The sequence below is a fragment of the Stegodyphus dumicola genome, chromosome 4 (assembly GCF_044657685.1).
Source record: "Stegodyphus dumicola isolate Sdum_Otavi_A_Nest chromosome 4, ASM4465768v1".
Taxonomy (NCBI): Eukaryota; Metazoa; Arthropoda; class Arachnida; order Araneae; family Eresidae; genus Stegodyphus; species Stegodyphus dumicola.
Window position 1 is genome coordinate 78,143,112 of NC_140771.1, and position 21,046 is coordinate 78,164,157.

At 33.5% G+C, this 21,046-nt stretch overlaps 1 protein-coding gene across 4 annotated transcripts in view; it reads right to left on the reverse strand.

Moving 5' to 3' along the window:
* Positions 1-21,046, reverse strand: part of LOC118194037 (rap guanine nucleotide exchange factor 2-like) — a 648,324-nt gene that overhangs the window by 291,396 nt on the left and 335,882 nt on the right. The gene's annotated exons all lie outside the window — the stretch shown is intronic.

Below are 21,046 nucleotides of genomic sequence, written 5' to 3' on the forward strand. Positions count from 1 at the left end.
ACTTTTAAGTTAGTTTTAAGTCACTTTAAGATTAAGATTAAAGACTCGCCATAATTATAATAACATGATAAAATGTATGAAACTTAGAGTTCCATAAAAAACAAGGTTTGTAATGATCTTTTCCTTATTTTGTTCTTTAGTTCAATTATAAATAAGAAAAATATATTACGTGACTTCTGTATATAGCCCTTAAACTTTTTATATTCAAATTAAATAGCTTAATGAATACGGTGTTATTCATTAAAGCTATTTCAGCACACACATTTATTTGAAAAAACATATATATGGTATTATTAATTTAAGCTGTTTCAGCACACAAATATACATTTATTTGAAAAAATTAGCATACATTAATTACTATAAAACTTATAATTTCAGAACACTATAGTTTTAACAACTAAGATTATTTTTCTGTGTGGGTGCAATTTGTATATTTTTATTATAATGTCTTATAAAAATTTAACAAAAAATGCAACTTATTTTTTTTATCTACTGCCATGTATAATTTGTTGTACTACTTGTTCCTTAATATGGAAAAGTTGTTATAAAAGTGCACAGTATGGCTCATAATTTGATTTCAATGTCTCACTTTAACTTTTTTTTTTTTTTTTTTTTGTCTTTTGACCAGGAGAATTTATTATGAATTATTATTATTGTTTTACATATATTATTATTAGTTACTGATGAAGATCAATAATGGTTTTGGTTTGGTTTATTTAATTACTGCTATCTGCCTAAGGGAAGGGATGCCTTCGTGGAGGACTTTCTAAGGGAAACTGGCTCGTATACACGTTACACATGGGAAAAACCATGAAAACGCCCATGCAGCCAGCCCATTCACAGGATTCGAACCTCGGACCGAACTACCAGTGTTCAGTGTCTTAACCGCTCGGCCTCTGGTGGGCTATATGAAATAACGAAAATTTGCTATCTTTGCTTTATTTCCAGCATAAATGCAAGTGTTTATTTTAGGAAAATAAAGCTGAATAAAATTTGTATATTTTTGCTAATTTTTTGAAAGATAATTTTAACTATTTCATTTGTATTATGGAGAATAACGAGAATGAAATAAGTAAAAACCTTTCATCAGATAACAAATAAGCGAAGATGCCAAATTTGAATATTAAGCGATAAAAAATTTTGAGAGCACACTACTCATACTTATCTCAGATGTTAAAAATCTGTTGGTTTATATAAAAAGTTGACTAATTCTTAATACAGAATACTATAACAATGCAAGCACTGACATAGTTTTCATAACCCTACATTTAAAAAACATTATAATTTAAAGATATAGCTTTTCCTGAAAATACACCATAAAGTACCACATTTAACCAATTTGTTACAAGCTTGATACCATGTGAGCAAACTTCAAACTGCATATCAGTTAGATTAAAAATGAAGAACAAGAACTGAATATGAATAAGGTACTAAATTTTTAAAAGTCTATAATATAAACAGGCTAAATGAAATAATGCATAAGTGTATATTTAAGTATTTATGGTATTAATTTTAGAAAAACACCTATTGACTCGGGAAAGTTTCGTGAAATTTAAACCAAGTACTGAAGTTGCATTCATGCCAAAATGAAACCACACTTTTTATATGCCCATATTTTATTGTGGAATGTAAATACAAGTAATCAGGAATACAATGAATTCACAATATTAAAAAATCACAGGTGGACATGAAGAATAATCTTACGAACACTCTATAAAACTGCTTTTAATTTTTATACAACATATGAAATTACCTTGAATTATAGAAGAAAGGTAGTTGAACAAATATGAAAATGAGATTTCATAACCAGGATAACTTCATGCAAAATTAAGAAAGCAGCTGCTAGAAATATTGATACTCTTCTGTTATGAGGATTGATTGTATGTATGTATATATATGTGCATGTCTATTTGTGTGTGTATGCATACATATATATATGCACATGCAAAATATATATACCAATTGTGGCCAATGTGCGGCTCGCGAGCCCTATACGGCTTTTGCAGGCAATTTGTGCGGTTCATGCATATAAAATATATGTATGAAATATGGTAAACTAAAACTATTCAGTGTCCAAAAGGAAGTAATTAATTAGTTTAGACTCTTTTTACAAAGTTATCAGGGATTTCTTTCTATTTAAAACCTCCTCCACTACTTCTATAATGATGTAAATATGAACTTGTGGCTTTTAGAAAATTTAAATGCAGCTCTCGAACATTCCTGAATTCAAACGTGCTTACTGAAATGAAGTTTGGCCAACTCTGATATGTACATTTCTGAATCTGGTTCCGATAACAGAACAGGGCCAAAATATCTTGTGAAAGAATATATATTGAAATGCCTCACATTATTTATTAAGTGAAATGGATTTGAAAAAAAAAAAAAAAAAAAGGTACATAAGTTGTATCTTCAAAATAAACAATATGTTAATATGTAATTCCTTAACATCAGAAAACATACTGACAAATTATCAATAACATAAATGATATTCTAATGGAAATTATAAGTAGATACACTTATAACTATTAAACCAGTCTGCAGTTATAAAATATAGCAATTTTAATTTTGACATCAGTTGCAAAAGTATTGCATAGCAGAAATATACTTTAATTCACAATGGCATTACCATAATATTCCTGTCATTGCAACTTACTTATTATAATACAAACCCAGTTATTTCAAATCAATTTCTATATAATTCCTGTGTAATATAGTACTTCAAATATACTGTTTGGTATGCCTGTTCACACTTGAATTCTTAATTTTGTTTTATAATTCTTTAATTATGACCCGAGAAATGCATGCAAATAATTCCATATGTTATAAAATGCGTTATATATTCCATTTTAATGTGATCATATCTTTACTTTGAACATCAAAATATGATTTTAGTCTTTGAAATATATTCATGTCATAAAGTGGTAAACAGCACATCGCAAACTAATGAACTACAATATAATATAAACAGTGTTAAATAAACAAAATGTTGTATTAACATTTAGGCCTGACTCTGGCTCACTTTGAAAAAACTGACACCACTTCTGAACCTTAATGTAAATTTTTAAGCAAACTGTTGCTCCTTTTAATATTCCCCATCTTACTAATGAATTATTTTGGTAATTCATCACAAACGATGCAACTAGCAATTATGATATGGCGTTTTTATTTTGGCGATTCTAAATATTAAATTTTCGCCAAAAGTGGTAAACTTACACAGTTAAGTTCTAGTGTTAATGCTGACGTCCAAAGGAAAGAAAACCACGTGACCTGTAATAACCAATCAGCATTAGGTTACGCATTTTCCTCTTCTGGTCTTGAGACGCCTGTCGTCGATCCTGTGCCATCATGGACCTTATAAGAAATAGACTAACCCAGTGGGCGGGGCGCGCGTCACCGACATGTCGGCAAGAAAGAGTAGGGACGATCTGGTCTACTTTAACATTGAAACCTATGGCGTTTGTATCACATAACTCTTTTTAATTATTAAATGTGATACGTTGTATAGTGATGAGATTATGAAAGCCACAGTTTTTTCCAAATAGGATTTAATATATCTCATTAAAGCACTTTTTACTGCATTTCGCGCATTTTTTTTTCACGCGTAATTCTTGTACAAACATCTTTACTTTGGTAAAACGGTAAAAGCTCTAGGCACAAAATTTATGAACTTAATTTTGCGTAAAAATAAAGTAAAATTAAATAAGATTGATAGTACGTGATGCTTTGAAATAAATAAGGTAAAATTAAACAAGATCTGATAATTTTTTTAAAAAAATTTAATGAAAATTTTCAGGCAGTGATTTTCCAAACTATAATACCATTACAAAACGATCATATTTATTTGATTATATGATCATTAAATTATTAACGTTAAAGTGGATTAGTTATTTTAATAATTCATAAAATTCGGAGCATAAAATTTTCTAAGCGTAATGAAGAGGGATAAAAAAGATTAAATAAAAGCTAGAAGCACTCAAATTTTATATTACGACCAAAAGGAACCTTTTTTTAAAGTTTTGTGTGTTACCTATATTTATTGAATATCATGTTCTTCGCCCGTAAACCACAGACATTTGAAAACAGCATATCTTTAGGCTTTCCGCACTGGAGTTAAACTGTTATTTTCCATACAGTGCTCGCTCTGAACTCGTTGAGTTTGTTAATCAAAAATTTGTTAAAGTTTTACAAAATATGAAATAGTTTAAAATAAATTTGAAATTCGGCCGTCCAGATGCCCATGTTCGGTTGTAGGATTATATTATTCAAAATTTGATTGCTCTAGATACTGTCGTCTTTGTCACAGTGCAAGAAACATATATGTATTCATGCAGATTTCTTCATTATTTAATTTCTTTACATATAATACAGGCTGATAATATTTGGTAACAACAATTTTCAAGGAGACACGGACACTTATAGTAAAACAGAGCAAAATGCCGCTTCGAAACTAACAGCCTTTCTAGGCGGCCGCCGCTTTGGGTTAATAAATTAAATTAACAGTAAATAAATAAAAAAAATCTTATGCAGAACTAAAAATAAATTTAAAAAAAAGTCACTATAAAATACAAGCAAAATTAATTATTACGGTTGAATACAATTTTAATATTAGAATTAAATGTATACAAATTTTTAAGGCGTCAAAACTGTTTATCACTATGATGTATTATGAAAGATAATTGAAATAAATTTCCTTTATAGAAATTGTGCTATAATACTCATCTATAATTTAAAAAAAGCAGCACAATTTAGAATTTTAAACAAAACTTTCAAAATTTCGTTTTTAAATATTTTAATACTTTTTACTTATTTACACCAATAAAAAGCAAAAAATTGCAAGAGAAAATTGCTTGTTTGAAATTTTCTATTAGTTCAGATTTAAAATATTATTTTCTAAAAGAAGTAGTTAAAAATTTCCTTACAGCATAGGAAAAGCTTAAAAAAATATCCAGCCCTGAAAGCATGCAATAGTTTTGTAATTATTTGGAACGTTAATTATGCTTGATAAATACGCTAAAGTTTTAAAAATCAATCTCAATTTCAAAAATAAGTTATATAGAAATTCTAATTTGTGAAATGAGGCGCTAAAACCAGCTTTTTCTTGACAATTATACACGCTGCAATAGGCAACCAATGTTAAATGTCTGCAAGTCGTCCCTACTCCTCCGGATGTGATCAAGGTGACAACCGGCAACGCCTCAGACGAGGGAGAAAACCCGTTTGAGTTAGTCTATTTCTTATAAGGTCCATGTGTGCCATCGATAGAAAAAATAATCGTGTCGATCGTGTACCAGTAGCAAGTAGCTGTGGTATGGTGTCCATTCTGTGCCATCGACACAAAGTCGATTCTACACCGTATCGACGCTACACAGTGCCGATCCTCTGCATTAACTGTCTTACGAGTATAAATACAATCGATATAAAAAATTTATACGTAGATCATATGCTAGAGTCGATATCGAATTGAAACATTATCGTTTAAGTCTTATGCCGATAATAAATGTCGATCGCGATCTAGTATCGATCTTGCACTGTGTCGACTCTACGCCGTATTGACTCTAACCCAGTGTCTGTGTTTTGCAATGGTGTCAGTTTTATGAATGTAATTAGGATCGACATAAAAATCTAGCGTGTCGACCGTACGCCAATAACTAGTATTAGTTATATGTTATTGTCTAGGCCAAGCCATCGACATAAAAAATTGTGTCGACAATATTCCGACAACTAGGATCGGTTGACGCTGGTTTTGATCTGTCAGGCCTCAATTCTACTTTGTGTCCGCGCTAAGAAATGTCGATTTTGGGCAGTGTCAATTCTACGCAATTCTTTGAATTTAAGCAAGCACATTATTTACAGCAGAGAAGGTAATGAGAAATCTCATTCATCATATCGATTATAGCAACAGTGTTGGTTTGTACACATTTAATCTAAACAGTAAACAATGTTAAAAAAATCTTCATCCCAAATACACAAGCCGCCCTTTTAAATTTGTACCCGGTCCTTCGAACTGCATGTCCTCTCCCCAAACAAGCTCCAGCTCTTGATTAAAAGCCAATCGAGTCAACGTAATTCAAGAATAAGTGGGTACCCCTCAAATCCCCCGGGTACTTCCAAGAGATGATGATAACAAGCCCTCGTTCCCTCCACCGTCCTCGGCTTAGCCCTCGCAAGAAAATGAGTTCCAAGGGTAATGCGGAATAGCTGAGGTGCCGCCTTAAAAAGGATCCTGGACAGGAAAGAGCTCCGATAAGGAAGGTTGTGTCCTATTATCAGTTAAGTAAAGAGACAGGAGCAAGGCAAATAATCGGGAAGCGGGAATTTTGTTGGAAGCATCAGTTTTTATGTTTGCCGCGGATATTTTTAACACGCAGCACAACTTGTAAACTTCAGTGGTAGTTTTCGTGGTGGTGAATTTTCCCGCTGAATAATAATTGCGGGTCGCTTCGGGGGTTGTCCAATGGTTTAGTTGTGCACTGCCACAGATAGCTAGTCTCTGACACAAATGCAATGACTGCATCAAAAGACTTAGCATTTCACAAAAACCTGTTGGATCTTTCAATTCTATAAGCAGTTCAAAGAAATTCTGCAATCAGCCGTTTCATATTGTGTCACTGAAACCGGTCTCAATAAAACCCATTAATTTATTTCTGAAATTTAAGAACCCAGAGGAATAAAAATATATGAAATTAATGTAACTGTTACATTTGTTGCACTTTCATAATGATACTCAGTCTTATATATACCGGCACTTATATGCAAGGCTGCTGCTGTTCGAAAAGACAGTCCAGCGGGACATTTTCATAATGATGCTTAATATACCGGCATTTTTATGCAAATCTGCAGCTGTTCGAAAAGTCAAGCCAGCTTGACGCCTTCATAACGATGCTCAGACATTAAAGATACCAGCACTTTTATGCAAGTCTGCTACTGTTCGAAAAGACAATCCAGCGGGATACCTTCATAATGACCAGTTTAAAAACTATCAGTGCGTTAATGCAAATCAGCAACTGTTCGAAAACACGTAGAATGTCTTTTCGAACAGCGGATAGTGTACAGGCGCTTTTATACTGATGCACAAAAGTGTCAGGACACTTTTCTTCCTCGCATACTTTAGTAGATCACGTCCTAACTTGGGAGAGAAGCAACCTTCATAAAGATGTGGCTATCTTTAAACCAGGATACCACTATGCAAGCACGGTTTTTAGTTTGTTACTCTGACGAGCAAAATAAATGAAAGTTTCACTTGAAGAACCATGCCCCGGCGTAATGGTACTACCATCTTTATAGTAGGCATCTACACGAATGCTTCCGTTCTTTTCGAGACGTAGCCGGCTTACCTAAAGGTGCAGAACCTCTAAGACGGTACACCATTACTCATTCTAGCAACACGAGGATTTTCAAAATGAAATAAATTTATGAAAAATTTCATTAAAGACCAGCATAATATAACTTTCTTTCGAGGCGTATCACAAAGCAAAACGGAGAATGATATATAAGGGACTTGTTCTGAAAACGATGTCCTGCAATTAAATACTGCAATTAATTTAACACAGTCCCCGCACTTCATGAAGGATGCTTCCTTCCTTTTCTATGATTTCCTTTTTCATTTGATGCATGCGATATTATTATACAATCAATAGGTAGGGAATAATGCTTATCTGAAACAAAGTTACTGATTTTGACTTATTCTCTGCTATATTTCATTATGATTTAGGCAACTACTTCGGTGTTACTGTGGAACAACTGTTTTAAATTTTAGTTACAGTTAGGCCTAGTACAAACAGTGTCATATTTTCCCTTTGATTCACTCCCAAATATTCGTTTACAGCAGATGGTTACGCAAATTAAAGGACAGCTATAGACTTTAAAACCAATGAAGGTTAATTGCAATTCCTGCATTTGTTGAGCAAATAACAGGCATAGCATTCGGAACTGCCAGCGCTGTCGAGCTCGCTGGATGGAATAAGTTTATTACAGGTCCGAGACCGTATCGATTTCTATTGTCGAACCATTCTCGTAAGTTCCCCTACCTTCTTCTACAGTGATAAGATAAGAACAAAAGCATACATTTTGTTTTAGATGATTTCATTTTAAACTGGTAGAATTTACAATATGAAGATCAATAGGAAAGATCCTATTTCGGACTCCGCTCTACAACAGCAACAGATGACATCGAGCTTTACTTACTTGTACCATCTGCCGGGCAAACATTCAAATCAGGTCATGCAGTTGTTACAGTTACTATCGGTAAATAAACCAACTTTTCAGTTTGCAAATTCTTGCCAAATCTATGAGGTTGTTGATCAAAGTTAATCAAAGTTGTTGAATGTTTATCTATGCTTGTGTAAACTGACTGTATTCAGAACGATAACACGCCGACATGTATAAAATATTTTTTAATGAAATACCGTTAGATAAGCATTCTGTTAAGAACAATTAAGTATTTGAGTTTCAACTATATTTGCGAGTTAAATTTGTTTCCTTGCAGTATTTGAATGATATCAAGAATAGAAATAATTTCATAGCATTGACAAGAGCAAAATTTTCAAATCTGTAACTAAATCAGCTTGATTTTATCCTCCTTAAGAATAATAATCATATCAATAAATAACCTTCGAATTTTGTTCTGACGGTTTTTGATGGAGAAACGGTTTTACGCGTCAACTAGCTCAAGAATGAAAACCTTCGTTTAGCCTTGAAATTGAATTCCTTTAATCTCTGATGCTTGATATGATCATATTAATGCTTTGAGAAACTGCTATGGAAATTCGAATCGGTATCGTATGTATTTTATGATAACAGTAATCAGAAATACTTTAAGCATTCTGAGTACTGCAGTTAAATATTGCTTTTAGCACTGAAGTAATTAATCTGATATGAATTTTGATTTTAATTTAGGAAATTTTGTACTGACTGCATAAAAATGAGGGCTATCTCCCAAACTGAAAATGAGATTAGCTGCATCTAACATGACACCAAATGATTCAGAGATGAATTTATTTTAAGAAATAATCGTTGCTGCATTTACTTGCTGCATAGTTGAGGTACTTAAAAACCTTGGAACAAAAAGTTTCCTCAAGAGGTTAGAGGTAGTGTGAGTCGGGTAAAAGACTGTTGGATTTTCGCATTTTGCTGAGCCAGAGGGGTGGTCGAACCACCCGAGGGTGGGTTAGCATTATAGCCCAGGAAGTCCAGTTATTTCCAAGACAAAGCTGCTAGTTCCTCAGGGCTATTTTGGAATAATGGCAAGAATTTTGATGACCAACATCTTTTTTTTTTTTTTTTTTTTTTTTTTTTTTGTGTGTGTGTGTGTGTGTGTGTGTGTCCTACATTTTAGAGAAGCATGATGAGCGATCCTGGATTCAGTTCCGAGAATGTTCTCGATTAAAGTTCAACAAATGTCGTTCTATCACTTACAAGATGCCCAAGACCTTGCTCAATGACAAGTGCTCGAACTTTCCTCTTGTCCAACAGTTATAGAAAGAACTTAATTATCAAAGACATAATTTAATATTAAATAATGAAGAATTTGCGTGTACGCATGTATGATCCCTTCACTATGGAAAAAGACGACAGCTAGAACCATCGAACTTTGAATGCACCTGGTCCTCCATACATTATGAATTTTAAAAAATGTATTTTATATTTTGTACGAATTTAACGAATTTTTAATTAATTAACTCAGCAATGTGAAAGCAAGCAGTGGCAATACCGTTCGAAATAAAACATTTTTATGTCCAGTGACTGTTACCATTTGGAAAAATATGCCTGAGATAAAATGCTTTTACCTTTAATGTTGCCATTCAGTAAAAAGTAAGCTATTCAAATTTCAAGCTCAATTTGTCTGTTATTGAGTAACAAACTTAGGGATTTTAAGCAATAAACGCAGTTCTTAAAATTATTTTTTCTGCTTTTTAATCAAGTTACATAACAATGCATTTAAATCATGACATATCTAATTAGATATTGTAAACGTTTTTTATGTAATTCAACGCTGATTAAAAAAAATCTTTTTATCACCGACTCACCAGTCTGTTGCCATTCGCAATATGTAAGATATCTATCCTTTAATTTTAATACACAAAATTGACAAGTTAAAAGCAATGTGTTACCACTGCCGTAAATAAAATCTTATATCTTCCAAATGCCTGTTTTACCATTCCGTAAAGAATAAGATATTTAACTTTCGAATTAAATCTGTCTGTTATTGAATAACAAAGTAAACGATTTTAAGGCAATAAACGCAGTTCTTAAGAATATGTTTTCTACTTTTTAATCTGAGTGTGTAGAGACATTAGGTTAATTGGAAGCAGGCAAGATGAAAAATTAGCCACGCTTTCGCCGGGAATCGAACCGCGGACCTCTCAAACGCGCTGAGCGTGCAGACCACTACACCACGAAGGCTCGTTAAGTAGGCGGGAAAAATACCTTATAAGTGATTTAAATGCAAATGCTTCTATCTCATGACATGTCTAATTAGAAATAGTAAACATTTTTTTTTTTCTTGAAATGACACTAGTTGGTCTCATTAAAATCATTTTATATTTCTTTTTGTGACATTTATTTTAGGTGAATTGTTTCATAAAGAATACAGTTTATACTTTGTTAGGACAGGAATTTCACGCAAAGAAAGCAATAACATCAATTCTAGGAATGAGTAAACTTAGCCTTTAATTAAACGGTGAAATTTTTCTCGATCAAAACGGGTTTGCAAGTGAAAAATGATTTCAGAAATATTCTTCTTAATATCCATTAAATTTAATCGCCACAGAAAGATTCGAATTTTTCCTTTGAGAAACACCAAATGTGTATGTGTGTGTGTGTGTGTGGGGATTGTGATATTTAATAAAAGTCTAAAATGGGCACGCAAACCCTATGAATTAAGTACTTAATATGAATATTTTTATCCTTGTAAAATTTTAATAATGAAACACGAAAATAACCTCTTCCCCAAACCTTAAAATCCTCATCATACTTCCAAGAAATCGTTTGACCTTCGGACACTGCATACCACGAAACGCATTTTTATCTCTTTTTGCGAACTCCTATAATAACAGAAGAGGAGCGGGGGAAAAAATTACCCCCATCAACTGCAAGAAAAATTTTTCATAAACATTTGGCAACAGATGACAGAAGTTGTACTTCCACTTCTTCGTTCAACCATAAACAACTCTCATTTTCTTTCGTTATCAGTTGCATGCAAGTTCCTTAAAAGGCCAAAGAATAAATTCGCCTGCTGCGCTTCTTCGAATAATAAATACTATTACTTCGACTGCCTGAACTTCTCGAAAAATCGTCTGAAGTTCAAATCGAATTTTAGCATCAAATGGAATCAGAAACGAAACTCTTTATTATGTTTTGCAGCAATAAATTCTAATTCAGCGAGATACTCGGAATTCTATTTGAAGAAAGGTATCTCACAAATGGATTTTTTTTAAAAAAATTCATTTAGTTTGTTCTGTAATTATCTTAGTGATTTCCGAATATCGAGGACTACGAATACTTGATAAAATATTCAGACTGTTTACTGGTTAAGCCTTAAGCAACGAAAGTAATTTTGCTGTTCTTTGCTTACAGTATCAAGAGCTCGAAATGCATAATTAATTTAATATTTTTTTTTCGCTCAAGATTTCGTATCTGTGCGATGGCAACGTCTTCTGATAGCTTGTTTATTGCAACATTTTTTCCTCTACTTCTGTTAGTTGCTACGAAGAGTTCGGCAAAGATACGCCAATGTAAAAATTTTAAATTGGATTAAAGAAAGCAATAATTAGACGTACATTTAAAATAAAACTTTACTGATTTCAAAAGCGATCAGATATTAGTTCCTCTTCATCAGAAACAAAATTTTTTTGAAGAGGAAGAGAAATAACAACAAAGTAATAAGAAAAATCGACGGGCAGACAAACAGCAAGGGAAGACAGAGCCATCTATCGAAGAAGCATTATTACATCTATCGAAGTAATGAAGCATTAGAATTTCGAAAGCATTGAACTCAGTGTAATTTTAAATTAGATATTAATTTTTTTATACTTTGCTTGCTAACTATCTTAATGAATAGAATTTTCTCTAACGTAATTTCTGAAGTTCAGAGTAAAATATCCTGAATCTTGAAGGAGAAATAAAAAAATGTTCAATGGTTAATCATAGTTGGTCACTTAACCATAAATTTGGCTTTGGTTTAGCGAAAATTATCTATTGAAATGTGTCTTCTGAGAGTGAAACATATATCTTTGAATACTTTCACAGCCATAAAATTTATCTTCCTTAGTTAATGATATTAATTCTGTTTCATTTTTATTTATGCATGCGTGTACACTGCAAGGAAGGTGGACACAAAAAAAAAAAAAAAAAAAAAAAAAAAAAAAAAAAAGACAGTTCTCTATCTGACGTTTTGCTGGACGATTGACAAAATTCAAACTGCGTTTTTCATGACTCGAAAGCGCGACTTAAAATATGTATTAGATTTATATATAGCATTATTCTAATAGAGATATTTTGACACAAAAACCGGACTTTTTCTGGTATGACATGCTAATGTTTTTCCATATTTTGACACTACGACTCAAATTATGCAAAACTGCCAAGTTTTGTAAAAATCGCAGTTTTTAAAAAAATTAGCTCTTAAAATTTTAGCTCTCCCATTTAATTGAATTTGGTATATAATTTATAAATATCCCTTTTTCTCTTAAAATTTATTTGATTTTTCCTTTCACATTTCGAAATTTAGGTTCATTCCAAATAAAATTCGCTCATTTTTTTATGATTTTTTTAAAATTTGTATTTTTAAATATTGTTTTATAAATTTTTCGAAATTTTTTGTTTTATAACGTATAAAATTTTTACCACCATTTTAGATGTATTTCTAAGCATACCTGCAAAAAATTACAGATTTTTATTCAAAATTTCCTAAGATATACGTGAATTTACGTTCTGGCGCGTTTTGAAGTTTGGCATATTGGTTATAAGAGATAATAATGCCAAATGTGGTTGGCACACTTTGTTAAAATTATTTGAAAGTATGAACGATGACTTGAAAGTACAAGGTAACCAAAAACGTTCTTGCCGTTTCTGTTATGACATTGGAAGAGTGAACCCCAACATAAAAATAAAAAACGCTGAAAAATCTACTGTTGTTTATTTTCAAAAACACCCCACCAGAAAGGCCTCTTGAAAATATCAAACTTAATAATATTGAAATAGCATGTGATACCTCAGTCAAATACCTGGGTGTTCACTTAGATAGAAAATTAACCTTTCAAAATCACATCAATTATATCTGCAAGAAAGCAAACCAAGCTATTGGAAGTGTTTATGCATTAACAGGCAGACACTCAACTCTTAGCATCGCTACTAAAAGAATTTTATATTTACAAACAATAAGACCTATGCTCTCAATGCTTCTCCAGCCTAGGCGGCTACCGCTCGTACGAACACATTGAAAATTTAAAGAATACAAAATAAAGCCATAAGAATCATAGCCAATGTTCCCTGATTCGTAAGAAACTCCACTCTGCATAATGACCTTAGGATTTTAAACCTACAGATTCAGAAATTCTCGCATAAATTCTTCCTCAAATGTGATCAACGTTAACAAGAAAATCATTCAGAAATTACGCAATTATGACTACATGATAAGAGCAAAATCATAAAAGATCTCGCACTATCCATCACAATTCTAAATGGTAGGGCTTGTATATATTATCTAATATTTTTTCATTTACTTCATTTAAACAAGTTTTATATTTTATTTATATTTAACCAAGTTTTTATTTTTTGTACCTTGCAAAGAAGATTTTTGTACCTGATATAGCAGGTTTTGTATATATTGTATTACTATCTGCATGCGACAGCTCTATGGCGTAGTAGATAAGACAAGCGCTTGGAAACTTTCCATGACGGGTTCGAGTCCCGATAGGATTGTTTACGCACATATAAAACTAAACTCAGTGGCGTAACAGCCCTAATGAGCCAAGGCCTGCAGTGCCTGAAATCTACTTTCTTGACCGTGGGTCCCGGGGTGCGTAAGCATATGCCCAATATGAACAAGTGGTCAGCTTGTCGCACGACCCCTCCAGTGTTTAGTCCCCAAGCGAACTTGGTACTCATTTTATCGACCCAAGACATGGAAATCAAGGGAGGAAAGGCTTAGTCGACCTTGCCCAGCCCGGGAATCGAACCCCGGACCTGTGGTGCTGCTGCGCTTGCCACTGAGCCACCGGGCCTTTTACGCACATATACCTGTACAAAATTGTTTCTTTTTTTCTGAAGCTTATTTTTATGCTCTCCACTGTCTTTATGCCCAATAGAATTTGTCTCAAGGAAAATCTACTTCTTCAAAGTTATATCATAGATATGCCATTGCTTATACTTTATCCCATGACATCAGATGGCGCCACATGAACGTCACTCCAAACATATGCCATTACTGAAGATTCTACTCAAGTCAACAGATGGCGTCGTACTTCTTTCTCTTAGGAGATCCGCACCCAGTGCTTTAAGACTCCGCTTGTTCGGATTTTTTCCTCCGTCATCTTTATGCCATTAAGAACTTAAATATAGACTGGTAAAAGCCTCAACAGGCTGCATGCCTTTTACACGAATGATGATCTATGATCTGTGGAACTTGGAACAACATAACTCACACAGCGACTGATTGAAATGGACTCGTTCGGAGTTGTTTGCTGTATGATTTTAAAGTGAACTTGTCAGCAGAAGAATCAAGTTGTGGAATTTGCCAGGCCTTTGGGGATGGTGCTGTTAAGGAACGAACGGCTAGGCAATGGTTCCAGAAGTTCAGATCAGGGAATATGTTTGTTAATGATGCACCACGCAGCGATAGGCCACAAGCCTATCGCTGCGTGGTGCATTCATCAGGCCCTGAGACCAGCTACAGAGAGCGACAGTAGCCAAACATGTGGTGAGCTTGCTGCACACTTCCAGGTACCTGATGAAACGATCAGACTCCATTTGCACTGCATAGGAAAGGGATACAAATTGAGGAAGTGGGTACCCCACTCACTGTCCGATGCAAACAAGCAACAGTGTGTTGCTGCCTGTTTGTCATTGCTTACTCGACACCGAAATGCATTCATATTTGATCGAGTACTCACCAGCGATGAAAAGTGGGTCCAGTATGACACACCCAGTGGTTCCAGATATTGGTTGTCACAGTGGGACCCTGTGTCTCACACTGCAAGACCTTCTCTCCATGCTCTGTATCTGGTGGACTAGTCTCCAAGTGGTGCACTATAAGCTCCTGGCAGTGGGCCAAATCATCAAGCCAGGTTTGTACTCGGAGCAGTTGGAACGCGCGCATCAGCCATTGATGCATAAAGAGTTAGCATTGGTCAATCGTAAGGGTGTACTCCTCCTCCATGACAATGCGAGGCCGCATGTGGCTCGGAAGGCCCGGGACACCCTCCAGCGACTGGGCTGGGAGACACTACCCCATCCACCATACTCCCCAGACCTCGCGCCGACAAACTACCATCTTTTCCATTCCTTGGCCAAACATCTTCGTGGAAAATCATACAACAACCGGCCAGACCTCGAAAAGACCCTCACGGATTTCTTTGTGTCCAGGACTCCTGAGTTTTACTGCGATGACGTCGCATAGCTAGCCACTTATTGGCAAAAGGCACTGGATGCCGATGGTGATTACTTTGAGGATTAGCGGTGATTATTATTTGTTTTAAGACTTTTTCTTTCTGACTGTCCAAAATGGTAAGAACTTTTTTGGTTACCTTGTATGAACGATTTTCCGCTGGCATCCAATTAAAAAAAAAAAAAAAAAAAAAAAAAAAGGAAAATAAGTTGCTATAAATTAAGAATTTCGCCATGTGAATTATTTTTGGCGCAAAGTGAAAAAATACCTCCCCAAGACAAATTTTTGAATTTCTCCGTAAATTTCGCAACAAATATTACGAAATTTAATATTTAGGCATAATTTGAGTCGTAGAATCAAAATACGGGGGAAAAAAAAAAAAAAAACTGACATCTCATTTCAGAAAAAGTCCGATTTTGCTTCAAAATACCTATATTATAACAATGTTATATAGAAATTTAATATATATCCTACGTCGCGCTTTCGAGACATAAAAAACGCAATTTGAATTTTGCCACTTGACCCAGTAGAACGGGAGACTGGCGTAAAGAACTGTTCCCCCCTTTTTTTCCCCCACAGTGTACCTGCATGTTCCTCGCATCGTGGAAAAACGACGCCACCTAGAGCCACCCAGTCTTGAATACAAATCTACTCGAACATGGGCACCTCCAAGATCGAATTTTGAATTTCCAATTTGTTTTTCATTTATTTCATATTTTGTACGAATTGAATGAATTTTTGATTAAGAAACTCAGCGCTTTAAAAGCAAGTAATGACAACAATATTCGAAATAAAACTTTTCTTCTTTACAGCGCACTAGACTGTTGTCATTTGGAAAAACGTAAGATGTAAATGTAAGTATCTTTCAATTTTAAACCCGAAGTCGGCTATTTAAAAGCAATGTGTTGCCACTGCCGAAAAATAAAATACTTTTATCTTACGCTTTACTGAATGGCGCCAGAGTGTTGCAACTTTGTAAAGCGTAAGATCTGTCTGTTATTGAGAAACAAACCAAGGAATTTAAAAGCAATAAACGCAGTTTTTAACAGTATTTTTCCTTCTTTAATCGGTTCAGTAAAAATGCGTCTAAATCATGAGATGCTAATCAGAAATATATTATTTTTTTGAGATGACAGGAGCTTGTCTCATTAAAATCACTACATATTTTTTTTTTCCTTTTTATGATGCTTATTTTAGGTGGCTGGCTAGTATTTTAAAAATGTCTATGTTTATATGTTTTTTACTGCTCTTTTGGTGTCGAAACATAAAAATTTAAATCTATTATGTGGTTACGAAATTCGAAAAACAGTGAAATGCATGTCCAGTATTTACGAAAGACAAACTACAGAAACATAAATAACCTGCCTGAATTTGAATTTTCTTCACCGTTTTACAAACAGAGGGAACGAAAAAAAAAAAAAAAAAAAAAAAAAAAGAAAAGTCCTGTTATAAAGAGAAGTACCTTAGTAACTGAAAAACAAACTTTATAACAACACTCTCGGCTTAAGTATAGCTTTATGCGAGTATAGCTTTAGTATAGCTTTAGTTAGAGAGATACCTCATTCCATCAATCACTCTAAAAGTAGCCTTGAAGAAAAATATTTCCAGTTTTTGCTTCCAGAAATTGACAGGATGGAAGTTTCTCCCCTCTTTTCTCGACATTCATTCATCTGAAACCAAATACGGGGACCAGAAATATTCCATTTGCTGCTCCAGCGGTCAACCAATCATAAGGATTTTCATTGCCACGGGTAGGTCGGTAGGTATATGCAACCTCTCCTCCGCCAGCGAACCTTCCCACACCCCCCCTTTCACGCTCACATAACTCACAGTCACATCACACTCGAACACCAGATATAAGATTCGATATTATTCTCATTTAATTGCTAAGGATTTGGATGTTCCAACTAGAAAAGAAGAAAATTTCGCAAGAAAACTCTTCGAGAGAATTTTCAGAACGAAAGCGAAAGACAAGAATGAGACACGTCACAATAGCCTGTCTGCTGATTCATGATCTACAGGACAGCTCAAAACCGGCATAGATGTTACGTTAATATCGATCTAATGCAGCTATCCTAAAAATGAAAAAAAAAAAAAAAAAAAATTAATCATATTCCTTCCTTGGATTATCAGATATTTTCGCTAATTATCGCCTTATTTGCATGTATGCTATTGACTATCGAATGCCGATGGCAAAACTATGGCCATGTTAGAATTATGCGGATGTCGATTTTCTGCCGTGTCGTAATTATATATATACTAAATATATATATATATACTAAAGAAATATTGATTATACTACCTCCTAATATAAATTTAGTAGAAGTATTAACTACTAAATTTATATTAGGAGATAATGTAATCAATAATTCTTTAGTAAATAAATTATCTTACTTTGCAGCTATTGCGCAAGTATTAGAAAAACTTGTTTTCGAACTAAGTGAATTTAAGATCATACAACATTTTATATATATATACACACAAAGTGCTGATTTTAAGCATTATTGATCCAGACTAGGCCAGTGCAGTGAAATCACGGTTTACGAATTTTATTCTTTCCTGAATAACGTTCGTCATCCGAAATGTTCGTAAACAGAAACTATTTTTCTCATAGAAATTGAGGTAAAATGGATTAATCTACTCCTGAACCATAAATGTCTACTGATTTAAATTTTGTGCGCATGTTCATAATGCAAAATCTTTAAGGTAAAATAATAATAATTAACAAATAACTAAAGAAAAGAGGAAAAATGAAAGGATTGAAACTTTAACTGTCGCACAAAATGGGGCTTTGAAAGTTTAATATGATTTATCAATAGAGACCATCTATAGAGTTGGCCAGGGGGAATGACAGAACAGGATACTAGATGAATATACATTTAGACTAACATGAGAACATTCTTTTTTTGCCATGTAATTCTATAACAATATTGTATGCTTTAATTAGATATATCATGAATTAAATGAATATTTATTTAAATTAAACCGATTTAAAAATAAAAACATTATATTCGTAAGAACTGCATCGATTGCTTTTCAATAAATCAATAAATTAGTTGGGGAAAAAAACAGATATCTTTCTTTCATTTCGGCGAACGGCAGTTTATCTTATATATTTAGGCTTAATTACTAAACAAGAGGGACATCCTTTTTCATATCAAAACTTTTACTTTTATTATGTTACGGGTTTTAAGAACTACTCCTCTTTTAAATTTTTATTTTATGGTTTTTTGGATCAAATTTCATGCATTCTTTTTTCATATGTTGGATTGCTTCTGTTTTATACGTTTTTGCGGTCCGTTTAAATTAAAAATCATTGACTATAATATGTAACATAGTAATAATCATATATAATACAAGAAAATATAATAATTAAATAACTGTAATAACAATTATTATACTGTAATAGTTATTCATTACATTTTACTATAATATTCTGTACATATAACAAAATAAAGTTTTGAAACCCCTCATATTTTTACTAAATATATAAATAAATAAATGAACAAAATTAAACATAAAATGATCAAACAGTTAATTTCAAATGCATATTGTTGTGTTCTTGTGACTTATCTCACATGTCTGATTGTAACATCAGAACAAGTCCACGAAATTCATCGTGGCAGGGAGAGGATGTTCGCGCCTGTCGCTGGCAAGAGCCTTGAGCACCATACAGGTGACCATATGACTTCGCTCAGTACCGCTTCAAATTTTGAATGAATCCCGGGGTGGGGTGCAAGGATCTAACAACCCTCTTCCCCTACCAACAACCTCTCAATAGGACTTTCGGCTCACCATGTATTTAGAGTACCCCCCTTGCTTTCTCCAGGATTCGAACCCGGATCCTTCGGTATCGCACTAGGCTCTCCTAACCACTATACTAGGTGGCCCAAATGCATATTATCTTAGATTAGTTACCCTAAAAATCAACAAGAAAAAAATAAGAACGGAAAAAAAAAAAAATCCCTCTTACATGATTCATAACCATCCTCTCTAAATTTCGTATATAAATCGGTTTTTATGGTGCATGCATGCTTGTGCTCATAGTTTGGCTGTCACGGTTGAAATATCCCATAGATTAAAAAAAAAAAAAAAAGTCTCTTGAAGTCCCCGCCAGCAGCAAAATCTGGCTATAATTTCTACATACCGAATTCATGGCTTAATTCTTGTTGGTAGGCCTTCCTAATGAGAGTTGCATAACAGAAAATATTAAAAAAATGTTTCCAGGAGTCTAAAAATTAATTCTGCGGCATAGGTTGCAAGATTTTTTTTTTCCACGTGCCTTTGTGGTGTAATTAGAAGCACGTCAGGCTAGCTGTCGGGAGGTCCGAAGTTCGAATCCCAATGAAAACAATGCACGCTTTTCCAGTTCCCTGCTTCTAAAAAACCTAATGACTATAAACGGTTATCTCAAAATGCCTTTGCAAATCACTTGTTGTTGATTTTAGTATTGGTAGTTCAACATATCGTTTGTCACCCGAGCTGTTTATTGTTCAGTTAATTTGTTCGTGAGCTGAATCGTTTGTGATAAGAAGCGTAAGGTTCCACTGTATTTGGAAGTAACGACAAAAGATTCTTAATGAACTGATGTCTGTGGAAGCGGTCTATTAATGGCTGATTAATCCCCAAAACCATTTGACGTTTAGAGTTTACAAATCAGATAAAAATGTGTGCATATCATGAATGTATTAATTTTACTTATATTTGTTTAGCTAAGCAACTCCCAATTTTTAATATTCTTTCTTTCATTTCAATTCTTGCTTAACTGATTAAAGCAAAGCACGACATTTAATTAAGGGCAGAATTGCTTACGAGGAGAACTTTCTGAAGGGAAGTGGCTTATAGTTTCCGGCTGGATAAAATCAGAAAAACTCGGAAGATTTAGGTTAACAAGGGCAGACTTCGAATAGTTCATCATCATTACGTACATAATTTTGATTCAGTTTCCATTTCATGTTGCATATTACGTTTACAACTACGATTACAGCTGTGTTTTTAAATTTATCAATTACCTGAAAATAAACATTTTCTAAAGCTTTTTTTTTTTTTTTTCTTTCTTTCTTGAATAAACAAATGGTTTAACCGTAGAAAAACAAAACGAATTATCTAAATAAATATAATAAAATAAGATATGCTAAAAATGAGTATATTATAAATAATATCAAATATATTGCTAACTATGCATATTATTAAAAATCTTAATGTTAATTATTCAGAAATATTTTCTACACAGCTACATTACATTTGAAAGATAAAGTGAAGATGTTATACAACATCGAATGGCAACATAGACAGAACAGATTATTTCAAAATGGAAGAAAAACATACCAGTGTAAAACATAAAATTAGAGCCCCCTTTTCAAAAAAAAAAAAAAAAAAAAAAAATTAAGTCGGGGTAGATCTTGAATAAAACTCTATCAATTTTGATAAAGTAATACGATT